The sequence below is a fragment of the Catharus ustulatus genome, chromosome 2 (genome assembly GCF_009819885.2).
Source record: "Catharus ustulatus isolate bCatUst1 chromosome 2, bCatUst1.pri.v2, whole genome shotgun sequence".
Classification (NCBI taxonomy): Eukaryota; Metazoa; Chordata; class Aves; order Passeriformes; family Turdidae; genus Catharus; species Catharus ustulatus.
In genome coordinates this window covers 4787688-4803087 of record NC_046222.1, presented here as the reverse complement: position 1 = coordinate 4803087, position 15400 = coordinate 4787688, and the positions used below count along the sequence as shown (strand labels likewise).

The 15400-nt window shown below is 46.5% G+C and overlaps 1 long non-coding RNA gene across 1 annotated transcript; it reads right to left on the bottom strand.

The window, feature by feature from the left end:
• Positions 1–766: 766 nt before the first annotated feature.
• Positions 767–14798, bottom strand: LOC116992943. Its single transcript, XR_004417137.1, has 4 exons — positions 14623–14798; positions 12911–13060; positions 10896–11014; positions 767–916 (listed from the first exon to the last, which is right to left on the bottom strand). It is a non-coding gene; the product is annotated as an uncharacterized LOC116992943 (long non-coding RNA).
• Positions 14799–15400: the final 602 nt, after the last annotated feature.

The following is a 15400-nucleotide window of genomic DNA, read 5'->3' as shown; positions in this document are numbered from 1 at the left end:
TAAAACATGCCAAGTCCTTAGATGCTGTACCCAGCAGAAGTCAGAAGCTGTCTGGATTACCATATGGACTTGCTTCCCATCGTGGCTGTCGTGGCAGATGCGTTGGTAGCCAGCTCCTAGTGACCCAGCAAATTCTGTTTCTGCAGGCTAATAATGTTAAGCGTGCCGTTTTCAGAGTGGGAGGTTTGATTTGAAGCTTTGCCATGCTCCCTGAGCAGAGGAACCAAAGAACAGAATAACCAGAGATCTGGGAGAGAAAGGGTTAGCGTTGTACTTGCACTGAAAACGAAGCTCACGCTTTGGCCCTTAAGCTCTAATTGCATCGAGACTGCCTTCAAGTGAGACTTGGAAAAGGAACAGAGGTGTTGATAAGAGTTCATAGAAAATACCAGTCTATTTGGCTTTTCTCTTAGGTGATTCGAGGACTGAAATGTCATCCACTGTAATATTGCTCAGCCTACCCAATATTTGTCACATTTGTTCTATTACAAGTCCTCACGGACAAGTCTGGGAGTTTTCAGAGCAAGAACTGTGGAGCTGCTTTCAAGTAAATGTCCAACATCTTTAAATTGATGCAGGATAAAGATCATTTACTTTTTTGCTTCAAAAGATGTATAACTAGAGAAACAAATAACAGCAAAAGAAAAAAAAAGGCAAATTAGGAAATACAGGGCACAGGCAGGATAAAGTCAATAAAAAAGGGAGTATTAAAGCTTTGTGATACACAAGATAGTTTTTCTAGATGGCAAGGGATACAGACCTCAGATTCATGACATTCCTATGTGGACACATTATTTCCATCTCCAGATGAAGAGACAGAGACGAAAACACTGGCATGATTCAGGTGAGCTCCTGGGACAGGTCAGGGACAAGCCTGGTGTCTTGGCTCTGAATACATTGCTTTTGCCAGTGGAGCCTGTTGGAAGATAATTCAAGATGAATTTATGTGAATTCTTGCTCTTTTCCAGGCACTGTGTGACTTTATAGCATACAAGCCTAACAAGAACATAAAAATGCCCTGCAAAAATGTTATCAGAGATTCACTAAACTCACATCCTCTTCTCAGAGCTCTTGCAGAGTATTGCATTAATGCATAGTAACAATAAAAATATAAAAAGACCATGGAAATGACATTATAGCATTATAAGATTAATCCAATTCCAGTCAAATTAGATTATAATAAGAACTGTGCGTGCTGAAGACTATTAATGGGAACCTGTGTTTCGAGAGCTTCATCACCTTTGCGCGCGTTCTCCTCCCTGACCCCGATAATAAAAATAGCTTGGTGTTCACCAGAGTGCCCTTCTCCAGAGGACTTCACAAACACCTTCTGGTCTTTTGGGGAAAACATTGGCCTCACTTTTCACCAGTGGAGAAACTGAGGCTGGGGCAGGACAGCTTTCCCCAGCCCAGGGAGGCAGTGCTCGGCTCACATGGTGGGGCTCGGACTCCCTGCGGACATCTGTCTGTCCGTGTGGTTTACTCACGCGGCTGAATGGAAACGAGCACCACAGCCACCTCAAAGACAAAACCCTTTCAAGCACAAGGTTGCTGCGAAGCAGCTTTCCAGGAAGACAGATCTGGGCTGCCTTGTTCTCCCAGCACAACTGAGTCATTCAGGAGCGCCATCCTCAGCAGCAGCCGGATCATGTTGGTCGGGCCACGCGGTTGCTCTTTGGCAGCGGGGCAGCTGTAAGAGCTGGAGGCAGACAGGCGTGACTCAAGCCCTGCTGATGATACACTCATTAGGTCACAACCCACACTGCCTCTTTCGTGGTGCTTGATCGCTGCCAGCAGTGTGCTGGGACTTGCTTGCCATGGCTCACCTTGAGGCTGGGCAGCAGGAGAAGGGGAAAGGATCCCACATGGTGGTATTTGCTGGGCTGCTCAGTGCTCATACCGAATCAGGAGCACAACCAGCGTGTGCCTGAGCGAGAGGCGAGGCTGGGTGGCTGCTGTGTGGCCCAGGGCCATCAGGGTAGGTGCATCCCAAACCTCTGGCTTGCCAGAGGCTGCTGTAATACAACAACTGTGACTGAGAGCTGCCTCCTTCCCCCGAGGGAAGCAGGGTTACATCAACATCCAGACTCTGAACATGCTGCTTGCCCGATGTGCACAGGCTTCCCATGGCCCACAAATGAACAGTGAAGTTCAACTATTGTCTGGCCCTCAGAGAAAAGAGGTTTGGCAAAAAATACAACTTATGTACGTTATGAAATAAGAATGCTGCTCCTTTTTCAGGACAAAACAATGCACACCCTCAATTTGGACCCAGAGGGGATTTACCCCGCTCCTCTGATTAGCAGGTGGGAGAGGGAATAAGGCACAGAACAGTTTTGCAATTAGATTTTAGAGCAGGCAGTAACTATAGCAAAAAGAGGGACTGGACTCAACAGAGCAAGGCAGGCCCCTGTCTTGTTTTCAGCAAGGCAGGAGACTCCTGACTGCTCCGTAAGTCAGGAGAAATTATTTCCTTCCTGTAGGGGAGGGAAAGAGATCATTGGGGAGGAGGGGGAGATTTAACCACAGTTGCAGGAGGGACTCTCTCCCGAGGGCAGTGACTGGGGCCAGAGCTGGAGAACAGAAAAGGCTCAAAGACAGGGGGCTGTATCCACATCCCCCTCCTCTCAGAGGCCACCTGAGCATTTCAGATTGAGCAATCAGAGACAAACCATCCAGAAACAGAAAGCACTTTAAAAAATGGTCCTGTGTGATTTGCCCAAGATCACGCAACACAATCCACAGAAGTCAGGGTCTTAAACCAAAAGATGTGCTTGGAGGAACATCACAATCAGGTCAAAGCTCCTCTGCCACATTGTGAAAGGGAGAGCAGGTACACCTAGAGCTCTGGTCTGAAATGGGGAGGAACAGCCAGAGCCGTGTATTTTGACAGAATCATTGCCTAAAACATTTTCTCCAGACCTTATTTACACTGTGAAGTTTTGAACATCAGTTTTGCCCAGAGGAAAAAGAAGATATTTATATTTAATGGCCAACATTTAAGCTCCTTTAAAATGAGCTGAGAGGTTGCAGTTGGAACAGAAAGAAAACCCTAACTGCCCTGGCACAAAGCAGCACTGCTGCCCTTGTAGGGAGGCTGGCATCTAATGAGACTGAGGTTTTGGGTTTAACTCAGTCCAGATTGCACCCTAGGACCCCTATACCAGTCTGTGGATGGCATCAAGGCTGTTCCCAGGAAGCCCTGTGGATTTGAAGGAATTCCCATTTGTGTGCCCTGAGAAGATGGATGAGGAGAGGGAGAAGGAGAGAGAATGAGAAAAAAAAACCAAAAACCCTGTGTAAAGATAGATCGACACATTTCCAGATTTTCAGGACATCTGTCAGCAAGCCCCAGAGTGTATGGCAGCTAATCCCTTTGCAGATTTTCTTTTAACTGTTGCTTGACAGAGGAGTATGCCAATTTTTTTTCATAAATGTACTGACGTCTGATGTTGCACTCAGCCTGGGGTTATGATCTATCTGCAAGGAAAAACGTTATACTACCACCTTGGGAAATAACATTAGGGAAACATCTCTCCCAGAAACGCACAGCAGCTTCAAGCTTTGGAGTGTGTGCAGAGTCAAAGATGTTTCCTGAAGATGAAGGAGGCCAGAGGTGAGGTGGGTGCCTGGCTACATACCTGCAGTTCTCCAGCACGCTGCTGGATCCCTCCCAGGCTGAGCCAAGCCAGTGCAGGGGACAGGGCTGGTGCTGCCCAGATGGGCTGATGGTCAGCTCTGGTTTCAACCCCCTGCTGGAGTCCTCCCACACGTCCCCTCCAGACACAGCTGGAGCTTTAGTGCAGTTTGGTGAGCACTCTGCAAGACCAAAGAGCTACAACAAGGCAAAGCTTTGCTTGTTCCTGATGTAACTCTCAGATGCTGTGTTCTGCAGCGTTCAGCTGTTGCATCCATCTCTAAGGACAGGCAGCAAGCAGCCCATAAAGCTGTTCTTGTGAGCTGCAGGGCTAAAATGACTCGGTCCTGACGTGGGCATGCACAAATTACAGGGGCAGAACCCTTCAGGGCCCAGAAGACTGGGCTCATTAGGCACAGATGACAGAGGTGAGTTCTGCTCCAGGAGCAGCCGGACCTGCAGCTGCTGCTGGGACCTTCCCAGCTTCTGTAGGCTCTGCCGGGAGTACACGCAGGAATGAGCACACTGCTTTTCTGCTTCCTACTCCTACCTACCAAAATCAAGCTCAGGTCTCAGTTTTGTGCTGTTCTGCCAGTTAATTCAGACCTCCCCACGCTCAGAGTGAGTGCCAGAATAAGGCGTGTGAGTAAAAGGTTGAGTCCAAACTTCACAATCGCTGATGGAGCAGGGTTTATCTTTGTTTTCTTTCCACCCTGGGAAGAAAAGTGACATAGAAAAAGGGGCAAATGGACATTTCCATTATCAATTTCTTCATAATTTCTTCATTGGCAACCTGCAAAAAAAAAAAAAAAAGGGTGCTTCAGCAGTGAACAGCAAAAGTAGAAATCACCTTTGCCAAGTACACTTTCAGCCTCTCATCTCACAAGACTTTCAGCTCCTGGTTGCACTTCCCATTTTTCCACAGAATCATTTTTAGGAAAGAAAATCTATTTCTTGGCCCAATCTCACCATGTGAGACTTTTTGGGTGTGTCTGAATTCTTTCTAAACAGTTCTGGGCAACTGTACAAAAAAAAAAAAGAAAGAAAGAAAAAAAAAGAAAAAAAAAAGCCGTCTCTCAGCTGCTGTCATTTATCTTAAAACATTTCTTTCATCCAGTTAGCTATGATAAGCACTTTCATTGTTACTCTGGAAGAAATATGTTATCATTAGGTTTCAGAGTCCACACCTTCATTTCTGTGACTGCAGCCAATTCATACCTCTCTCAATATTGGCCTGTGACAGCAAGGTAGCAGCTGATATGGAAAGATACCAGCAATTCTGCTTGCATTTTGCTGTGGGTGTTGGTCACCTTTATGTAATAAAGAAATAGTCTGGGATTCATCTAAAGGGGGAGAAGTCCAGGACACCATGCCCTTACTCCCATGACTGTTTTGCATTTTACATTCAAAAATCATTATAGAAACCTTGAAATATTCATGACAGCAAGAATGAAAGCCCAGGAGTCTCTACATTACGAGACTTGGTCCCCTGTTTATCCCTCCACCACCTTCTTCTTTTTCTCCCTTAACATTTCATCTCCCATTCCAAGAAGCTGACATTCCCAAACACAGCAGGCTTTGCTGTCTCCCTTCCAACCTGAACTGAAAGCACACAGCACAGGCAGTCAGATGCCTTGAAATGCAGGCAGGCAATGAATGGCTTCTCTACTACGTGGCAAATGACTCATCAGCTCCAACTCCTCAGCTCCCAGAGTCTCCCAAAGGAGGCAACAGGTTTATGTGCAGTAGTGCTGCAGCCAGGTAATTTAAATTAGTGCACTGGCAGGGTATGCACTGCCCCTTCTCCTTGTGGTGAGCTATGGTAGGAGCTTGTCGAGGCATCCCTGTGTACAAAGTTAGAGCAGGGTCAGCTGTGGGTGGAAAAGCACACAAAAAATGTGGTCAAAAACCCTCTCCAGAGGACCAGGAACACCTTTTATCCCCTACACTTCAGTGTCACCTCCTTAAATTCTGTGCAAACAAGAGACCACGTTGGGGACAAGGCACCAGTTTGGGTATGGAGCAGGGGTGACCTTGGTTCACAGCTTTCTGCCTTGCCCACAGGACAGCATCTTGCACCCCCAGAGGCTCCATGCTGGGGCAGGCAAAGGGGCCACCCTGCTGCAGGGTTTCCTCAGCTCTCTCAGCTGAGCCTGATGGCAATGCACTCACGAAATGTCAGCTGCCAACACGGTTTTGTGCCGAGTCTTCACTTCTCAGTGCTGTTCGACGCGTGCTGAGCTTTCCCATCACACGGCTCATGTGAGATTTGCTTCTCAAGAATGAGGAAAAAATAACTTCCTGAGTCTGGAAGCTTCTTTGGTGTGATCCCCCTCTCTGCACCCTGTCATTTCTTCACAGAGGCCGTGGTGGGGCAGGAGGAGTCCAGGGCAGCCCTCTCTGCACTCTGCCCCCTGCACCAGCAGCAGCTGCGAAGATGGAGGTGAAGATGGAGATGGAGATGAAGCAGGCGCAGGGCAAAGCTGGGGGAAGAGGCAACAGGTTTGCATTATGGTTATTGTCAGGATGATTTGCTGTCCTCAGCAATTTCCTGCCTGAAAGCAACTGCTGTGACTAAAGCTGGCCCTGACACAGATGGTTACCAGTTCCTAGGGATATTATCTTACTCCCACTTTACCTTGATGGAAAAGACAGATCAGGGGGCACAGCAGGAGAGAGCTGAGGTCATGGGCTCCCCTGAGGCAGGTCCCAGTCACGGCCCCCTCACAAACACCCAAGGGATGCAGACTTTGACTTGCTATCAGCCCAATCAGCCAGCACGGACAGGTTTCCTTCTGCAGCTCCGGAGCTGTCCGGATCACCCCACCCACATGAAAATGTGATTTACAGCCGGGCTGCAAACCGAAAATCTGAGGCGTTACTCCACTAAAACGTACACCAGATTCCTTTGCTAACCTCCCATTACAGAGGAGCCTCTGTTGGAGCAGATCCTTCTTCCCTAAGGGAGAAGGGAACCGTCACTTACCCTAAAAGGGCTCCTGGCTCCAGCCAGAGGAGCTCACCAGCTGCTTTTCAAGGAGAGCCGTTTGCTCTGCTTTGTTTTCTTTCAAACTCTGAATTCCTCTGCGGGCACACATGCCAGGCAGAGCTAATGCTGCAATGGGCACTTGGAGCTGAGGAAAAAGGACATTTCTGCTGTCCACCAGCACTGGCCCCCATCCCAGGGGGACGGCAGAAAAAGCAGCAGTCAGCCCCAGCATGTGGGAAGAGATCAGGACAAGCCCTGTACTCTAAACTTGCCTTTCCTCCTGGGTAATCAGCTGGATACTGCACCCCTCTTTGCCTTGGTTTCCATCCCAGTAGGAAAAAGTAATGCTCTCTGCAGTGTCTCATGGGTTTTCTGGCAGGCACCCATGCCAGAAGGGGGAGAGCTGCCAGCGCCTGTACTAGCACTTGATCTGGGCCTCACCTCAGAGGTCTGACAAAGCCAGGAAAAACCAGATTTGGTATCTCCATATCCCCAAGACAAAGATAAAAAACCCAACAAAACAAACCACACACAAAACCCCTCCCAAAAGAACTAATCAGAAAAAATAACCAAAGCCCTCTACCAGAAATGGGATTTTTGGAAGTGTGTCACAAACCAGTGACAGCACCTGAGAAGGAGCAAGGCAGGAGTTTTGCAACCTGCTTATAAGCTAGTTCCACTTTCACCTCAGCCAATATAATGCCAAGTACAATGGCAATATAATGCAAGCATGGTGTCATCTGGTTGTTTCACAACTCCCATGAAGGGATGGTCCTTAATGTTCACAAAAGGAAGCTTCCTTGTACCAACAGGACGTGAGCTGCCCTGCCTGTGATAATGAGATGATTTTGGAAGCTGTCATAGCCCCTAGGAGAATAAGGCAGAGATTGGGGTGGGGTGGAGAAGGGAAGAGGAAATTCCCTGATTCACAGTTATCAATTGGTAAGCAAAGCAAGAGCAGATGGTTGTGGATAGAAGAGCATAAAGAAGCCATGAGGCAATGTTAGTCATAGTGATTAAGCCCCAAAAATGTCTACATTGGCAGTTGTTTAGTTTACTTGTTTGTAGACACACACGACAGGAACTTTGAGGAGATGTGAACAGGGATGACAGCAGATGATTGTGGATGTCCTCAGCAGGAGCAGTCATACAGGTACAGCCCAACAGCGCTTGTCTGAGCAGGGAAGGCTCCATGCCTGCCAGGTCACTTGGAACAGGGACACCCTGAAGAGCTGGGAAGGCATAGGAAGTCAAGGCAAATGAGAAGAAGCCAAAAAACCAAGCATGAGGAGGATGACCCAGTTCAGCATCATTTTGAGGGGTCCCCACAAGCAATGGGGACTGTGGACAAGAACATCAGCATTGCTGAGCTCCAGCTTTTGGGAGCCCTCCATAAAGAAACAACACAGAAACAGAATTAAATGTTAATTTGGACTGGAGAACATGGATTTAAAGGTGAGACATGGGTTGATTTATGTTCAGCACAAAGATATTGGCTGGACTTTTGTTGGTAGGTGAGGGTGGGCACCTCAGAGAGGTCCTGTTCTACCCTCTCAAAGAGGAAAGAGAATTGTTGAGGAAGGAAGGTGGCAACCTGAATATAGCAGGTTTACTTAATCTTCACAACAGTATTTCCACCTGATGAGCTTATGCTGAGAGAAAGAAGGAGAAACCAAGAGTGGCTTCTTATTTTATGGATCTTTCCCTCTCTTTCAGGGGAGTATCTGCAGCAGCTCTCCATCACCCACAGCACACAGCAGCCCTACATCTGCTTGGTGGAACCACCAGCCCTCTTGCAGGGCAGCACATGCACACAGCTCTGTAGAATGGGGCCTGGAACAGGATGTAGTGGGATACATGTCAGGAAGAACTCCTCACACTGAGCTCTCCCATTTCCAGCATGGACCTTGCAGTCCTGCCAGACAGAAAGCAGCCTAACTAGGCAGAGCTTCCCAGAAGGGAAATTACAGTCCAAATATGTTTTCTGTATAGGAAATCCAAAAGAAGAAGAGGGGGAAAAAAAAGAAGCCCTTATCTATATTTATAAGATGAAGCTTTTCCTACACGAATAAACCTCTTAACACGTTTTTCTGGGCACTGAGGTTATATATTTAATAGGTTTTTCTGGTATCACTTAAAAGTGGATCACCACCATGCAATGACGCCTGCTGCACTCTTTTTCTGGCATCCTCACTAGCTCCCTTCACCGTGCCCCCAGTAACTAGAGCACCGTGTGTTATTCTCACCAGACTGAGAGAGGATTTTTCCTTCCCTTAGGAACTTCTACAGACCTGCTCGGTCAACTCCCTTTCTTTTGGTCCTCCATGCTTTCTTCTTTCCAGCTCAACAAAGAACAGAGGAGGCACTCTCCAGAAGAGGAGGGAAAGCACATATCCAACTGAAATCCTCAAAAACTAAACCCTGCAGGGCTGTCTCACCCCTCAGCCAAGACTACAGTAATTTCATTATTATAAGCCACACCTGATTATAAGCTGCACATTACAACACAGAGTGTGATAAAAGGTATCTGTTCTATCACCATCTGTTGAGGGTGGGGGCAGTGATCCTTATCTCCCTGGGAGATATTCTGCTAATGGGCCATCCATTGAAACCAGCTGGGGCATTGTTCTTTATCTTTTCACAACCCATCCTTCCTCCAGCCAGTCATTTTCTGCTAATGGCCATTGAGTCCCACTGTGGGACTGATAAAATTACTGCATCCCATTGGAAGTTGCTCCAGCCAGGGGGAAGAGCCCAACATTTCTTACCAAGATAAAAACAGAGGTTTTGGGACACTAAGGGAGCCCCTTTCTCCACTGGACTCCAGAGGAAAACCGGATTTCTCCACATCACCACTGGAGCTCCGGAGGGAAACTGCACCTTGTACAGGAGCACTGCTCCAACTGAGCCACATCTGTCACTGCAGGAGGATGCAGCCACCATGGAATGGGACTGCTGCCAACACCCTGCCTGACGGGTGTCAGGTTGTACTCTGACTGTGTCAGGGTTTGCAGTTTGTTTCTTTGTAGTGCTGTATTTCTATTTTAATTTCCCTAGTAAAGAACTGTTATTCCTAATTCCCATATCTTTGCCTGAAAGCCCCTTGATTTCAAAATTATAATAATTTGGAGGAAGGGGGTTTACATTCTCCATTTCAAAGAGAAGCTCCTGCCTTTCTCAGCAGACACCTGTCCTCCAAACTAAAACAGCAACTTTTCGTTCTTTGTCCACATATAAATCGCACCTGATTATAAACCACACTTTGGGTTCGGACCAAAATTTTAGTCAAAATGGTGCGGCTTATAATCGTGAAATTACTGTACTTTGGTTTCCTCCTTCCTAGTGCCTGCAGTTCTGCATTGCAATGCAAAGAGCACAGCTCCTCTGCCATGGCAGAAAACATTGATAGGAGTGATGGTAGCTGTAGGCAGCCAAAAAGAAAGTGCATCCATTGTGGCCAGGGCCAGCCCTGTGGAGTAAGTGATTTGTAACCAGTACACCCCTGCTTTCCACTTTTCAGACATGGCATTTGGACTTTTGTCTAACCTCTTTCCCCTTCTTGCTACGTGGTGGGCAGAAGTTTCATTTTGTTGCTTTATTGTCTCTCAGCTCCTTATTAAATACAATAAGTTAAAACCACTGCCTTTACAGCCATCCCTCAAGAGGGAAGAAGTGAGTTACTGTGGTGTCACTCCTGTGTTCCTGACCCAGGAGAAGAAAAATGGTGGGACTGCTCTCCTTTGCCTCTGCAAGGAATAAATACCTTGAACTGATTCTTGAGCTGTAGTGTGCTGTAGTCTTCTCACTGTTTCCTCCATTCACTTCCCACTCTTTAAGACAAAATAACTGCCTCTTCATCTAAGGAGATTTATCTATTCACTTTCGTGCATGGACAGAAAAAAACCATTTCTTCCCCCGCAACAATGCAGCTAACTCTGGGGTAGAGCTTGACAGCTATTTCACAGCACAGAAGGAGTGGCAGGGAAAATGCAGTTGTTTTTGCCTGCAGAGATGGAACAGCGGATTGGAATGGCAAAAACTGCAATTTAACTGGAACCTTGAGAAATCCTTCATGGTTTTCATAACTTAGACCAAAGAAAAAAACCACAAAAAAATAAAGAGCTGCCTGTAAAGGCTGAATTGCCAAAGCAGAGACTGATTCAAAGGGAAGGGCTCTGTTCAGTGAAGTGCAACATGACCTTCTAGAGCACCCACATATTCCTTAGAAGTTCTTTCATCCACCTAGTGAGTAAGCCCATTTCTGCTTACCTGTGGAAATGGGCGATCTCAGAGGCAGGAGCAGCAGGGTGAAATAGGGAAGGTATGGGTCACTCACTGCTCCTTCACAGGACCCAGATGCTCCTCACGCAGCAGTCAGCTCGTCTGACCTGATCAGAGGGTGTGACACTCATGTGAGAACTGATCACAAGCCCTTTTTCTCCTGGTATCACATCTAACATATGCATTAACCAACATTTCCCCTTCCCACCATCTCCCTGCCCAAACCTGCTCCAAAGAATGAAAGCTTCAGCAGAACTGGATCTCCACCAGAGCTGGTTCAGGGACTGAGCCTCACCGAGGGCACAGCAAGGTGAAAGTGCCGAGGAATCACAGAGATAAGCTCAATATAATTATGTGCTCAAGACACTACAGATAATTTGGAGTTTCTGAGCTTCTGACTATGCAAAAGCAAATCATCTCTGCACTGTTAAGAGTGGAAGGTCAGAGCACAGGAGAGGTAGGTGACTTAAGCAAAAATCAGCCTTCAGTGGGACTTCATATATCAATGCCATTCACTTATAAAGTAGTAAACAGAGTTCTGTTCATATCCTCAAGGAGAAATCAGCTAACAGCCCTGTGTCATCGCAGTCTGCCAGCCTCCTTCTCCGATCCTTCAGTGGGAAGCACACCAGGAATTACACACACAAGCATCCCTGCATTGACACTGAGTCAGAAGGGGGGATATACTCCTCAATTTCTCAAAACACCAGGAATCCCAGCTCCTCTGAGTTCTGGATGTCCTTGCTCCTGCTGATAACATCTCTGTGATCTCAGCCTCCTCCAGAGATCCCCAGGAGCAGGGTTTGGCTGGAAGTGTTTGGAAGAAGAGGTCCCTGAGCAAAAGAGGGTGGATCAGAAGGTGAAAGAGTAGCTGTTGCATTATGCAGCATCCAGTCACAACAAGGGAGCTAGATTTTGATCTGCTTGCTGAAGTTTGCTATTTCTACTCTGGTACTCGGTGGTCAGCTTGGTGCCAACATCTGTATAACATCAAACATTTGCATCCATATGGAGAATGTATAATTGAAGCTTTCTGCAGACAACTGTGAAAACTTTCTCATATTCTCCCTAAATTGCATTGCAACCCCCAGATGAGGGCTGGGAGCCAAAATGTAAAAAGTCTGGCATAAATATTTAAATAACTTGAGATACGTATTCTTCAACTATTAGCTAATTATTTTGTGCCAGCCATAAATGGCATCTGGTTCGTTAGCACAGGACACACAAGGATGCTGCAGGTTGGGCACATAAGTGGGAAATGAAACGTGACTTCATGCTAATTAATATTAATGAATGGATCGAGAACCAACATCTCTTTGAAAATATGAGCTCAACAGGAGCCCAAGTGTGATTCATTATGATTATTGCTGGGGTGACAGCCATTACCAATCTCAGAAAAACCTCTGTTTCATGTAGCATCTCTTCAGGAAGGACTTAATTGGCTTCCAGAAGAAGTGAGGGTGAACAGGGGAGGTGGTTTCAGACCAACCTGCAGGTATGTGTTGTATTATTGCCATTATTGCCCTTGAATAGGAGCAATAGTTACAATTCCTTTAGTGTGTGTGTGCTCTGGTTACCTTTCTTTGCTTGGTTTGCTGAGGCAGGAGCCACAGCCTGCTGTCAAAATCCTGCCATGTTTACTCCCATCCCTAAAAATTAAGTCTTTTCTTTTATCCCTCAGTCCCTCTCCCACCAAACCCAGCCCCTTATTCCCTAGACACCACCCACTTTTCTGCTGTTCCAGACTGCCTTGGCAACCAGCTAGCTCAGCCCTGAAGCCTTGTACCTGAAGTGTGTTTTGCCTGGGAAGGAGAAAGTTTGTTCTCTTATTTCCACCTCTCTGGGATGTGCTCACCATGGTGCCAGTGGAAAGTCTGGATGGTGCCTGGGCAGCTTTCTTCCTTAGCCAACCACAGCCACCTGATGGGAAGTGCCAGACATTTCTGGAGACTTTCCAGCCTAGGGGGGTTGCTCTCCATCCCTGAAGCACACTCAGTCCTTACCTGGGAATGTTTGGAGATCTTGGATGATTAGTTGGTAGCCTGTGGCTTTGCTCAGCTGTCATATTTGTACACACAATGAGTGCCTGTGCTGACAGATCTGCAGCTTTAAGTAGGGATCAAATGGAAATGCTGGACTCTCTTTGTTTAAGCCTGTTGAGTCAAGGAAAAGATCTCCAAGTTGGTTTCTGCCCTTGAAGCAGCTCTTGAACTTCCATTATTATATATATTTAGGAAGTATGTTGGGCTTTTGGATTGCATCAATCTTTTCACTACCTAGGAATTACCACTCATCCCATCATTTACCAACTATTCTCTGCTGTGCTCTCGATTTCTCAGTCAATTTTCTACTAACAGCTGACTAGTCCACCAGCTAATTTCCCTCTGGTCTTGAACAAACATCAGCAAAAATCAACTGAAGCTGAAAGCCTGGTGCAGCTTTACACTATAATTTTCCTGAACCAGGGAAGTACAAAGACCCAGTAGGACCAATCACCGATCTGCAGAAAGGGCAGGAGACCACCACATCTGAATCATCACTGCAATTCCCACTAGTACAGCTTTAACACTGCCACTCCTGCATTATCTTCACCACTCCTTTAAGTCTGTGTAAGATCAGTCATGTCATTGATGACTAACAGGAAAAGAGAGAGGGAAATTGGTGTGCAACTTGTGCTGGGGGCTTATGGTAGGAACTGGAAGCTGGATCTAGGAATCCTTCCCCAAGGTAGTTCATCACGTCTTGTGATTTCATGTGAAACCCTTATATTTTCTCCCATCTTGCTTAAGACTGGATGGGAAATTGGGTTAACAAAAATGTAAGGAATCTCTCAATGCAGCAGAGATTGCTTCAGAGCCAAGTTTCCCAGGGGAAATAAATGATGTACAAAAACAAACAACAGCACAGCTCAAACGATTCCTCCCCTCACCACAGTCCTGAGATTTCATAATTGCTCCCTTCATGGCCATTTTGGTTTGTAATATGCAGAATAAAGATTTCCATTATAGTTGTGTTTACTTAATCACTATAATTTTTTTAAGTGAAGTTCAGGCTGTTGAAAGCACCAGGCTGCCAGCCCCAAGCAAATTAGCCATCAGCTAGTTGCGCTGGAAGCTGTTCTGCTGTGATCCTGAGCAAAGGGTTTGCTCCCCAGCAGTCTCTTCATTCTCAGATGAATCACCCACCTCTGGGAATGAGAAGGATATTTAGCATATTACCCCCTTTGCCTTATCAGGCAAGAAAAGGAGGGTGTTGATGTTTGTGTGTAAAAAAATCAGTCTCTCGGAATGGGATGATCATGTGGACATTTGGGACTAGTCTGACATTTATCAGAGAGAAGCTAGAGAATGGACAAATGTAGAATTCATTTCAGAAAGCAGCAGGACATTGACTGCATCTGCAGAATAGTTTTTCCAGTGAGATTACATTGAATATTCTCATCGTGCATGGCACAATATCCCAGCATGAATATTTAATCATGCAGGGCAAATACAAGTAGACTGAATTTCTAAGTGATGACAACTTTCAGATGACCTAGGCCCAGACTAGAATTTGTGATTTCAGATGGGAAGGTTCCACCTCCCATTCCTGCCCTCGTGAGACACTGATCTCTGTTTAAGGGAGCTGGGAAACACCTTAGCCTTTATAAAACAGCAACAGCTGCTGCACAGAGGATTTCAGCCAGATGAGACAAACACATGGAAACAGTCATTACCTGCAGCTGCTGGGAGGGAGGCATTTCCATGGTCAGGATGTAGGAGATTTGCTGTCATCCAAGGCAGTCAGCAGCATCAAAGTTTTCTTGGCATTCTCATGGCTTCCAGCGCCCCAAATCAAAACCAGGCTCAAAACTAAACCAGATTTCCATTGCCATTGTCCAGCTGGACTGGCCTGAGCTCTGGGCAAAGCCACTCTGGGTACTTGTAACCTTTTGGAAATAAAAGATACAGCTTCTGAAAAAAACAACGCAGAGTGCAGTAGACGGTTTTATTTGGCCCTAGTGGATCTCCAGCAGAGATCTCAGATTATTCTAATGGGCACTTCCACACTGGCCTTTCTGCAGGTTCTCTACCCTCACCTGCCACACTTCCCAAAGTCTCTACAGATGGCAGAGATAGGAGGAAAAAAAAGAAGTGGATGTGCATCGAATCATAGAATAATGAACTGTGGAAAAGATCTCCAAGATAATAAAGTCCAACCTAAAGCACCTAAACTCAACTTCACCACAGCACCAAGTGCCACATCCAGTCATTTCTTGTACACTTCTAGGGATGGTAACCTTCCCATCTTCCTGGGCAGCCCATTCCAGTGGTTAACCACTCTTTCCAGTAATAAATTCTTCCTGATGTCCAGCCTGAACCTCCTCTGGCACAGCCTGAAGCCTTGTCCTGTCCCTTGCTGCCTGGAGAAGAGGCCAAACCCCACACTTCTTTCAGGTAGTAGAGTGAGAATGTCTCTCCTGAGCCTCCTTCTCTCCAGGCTGAACACTCCCA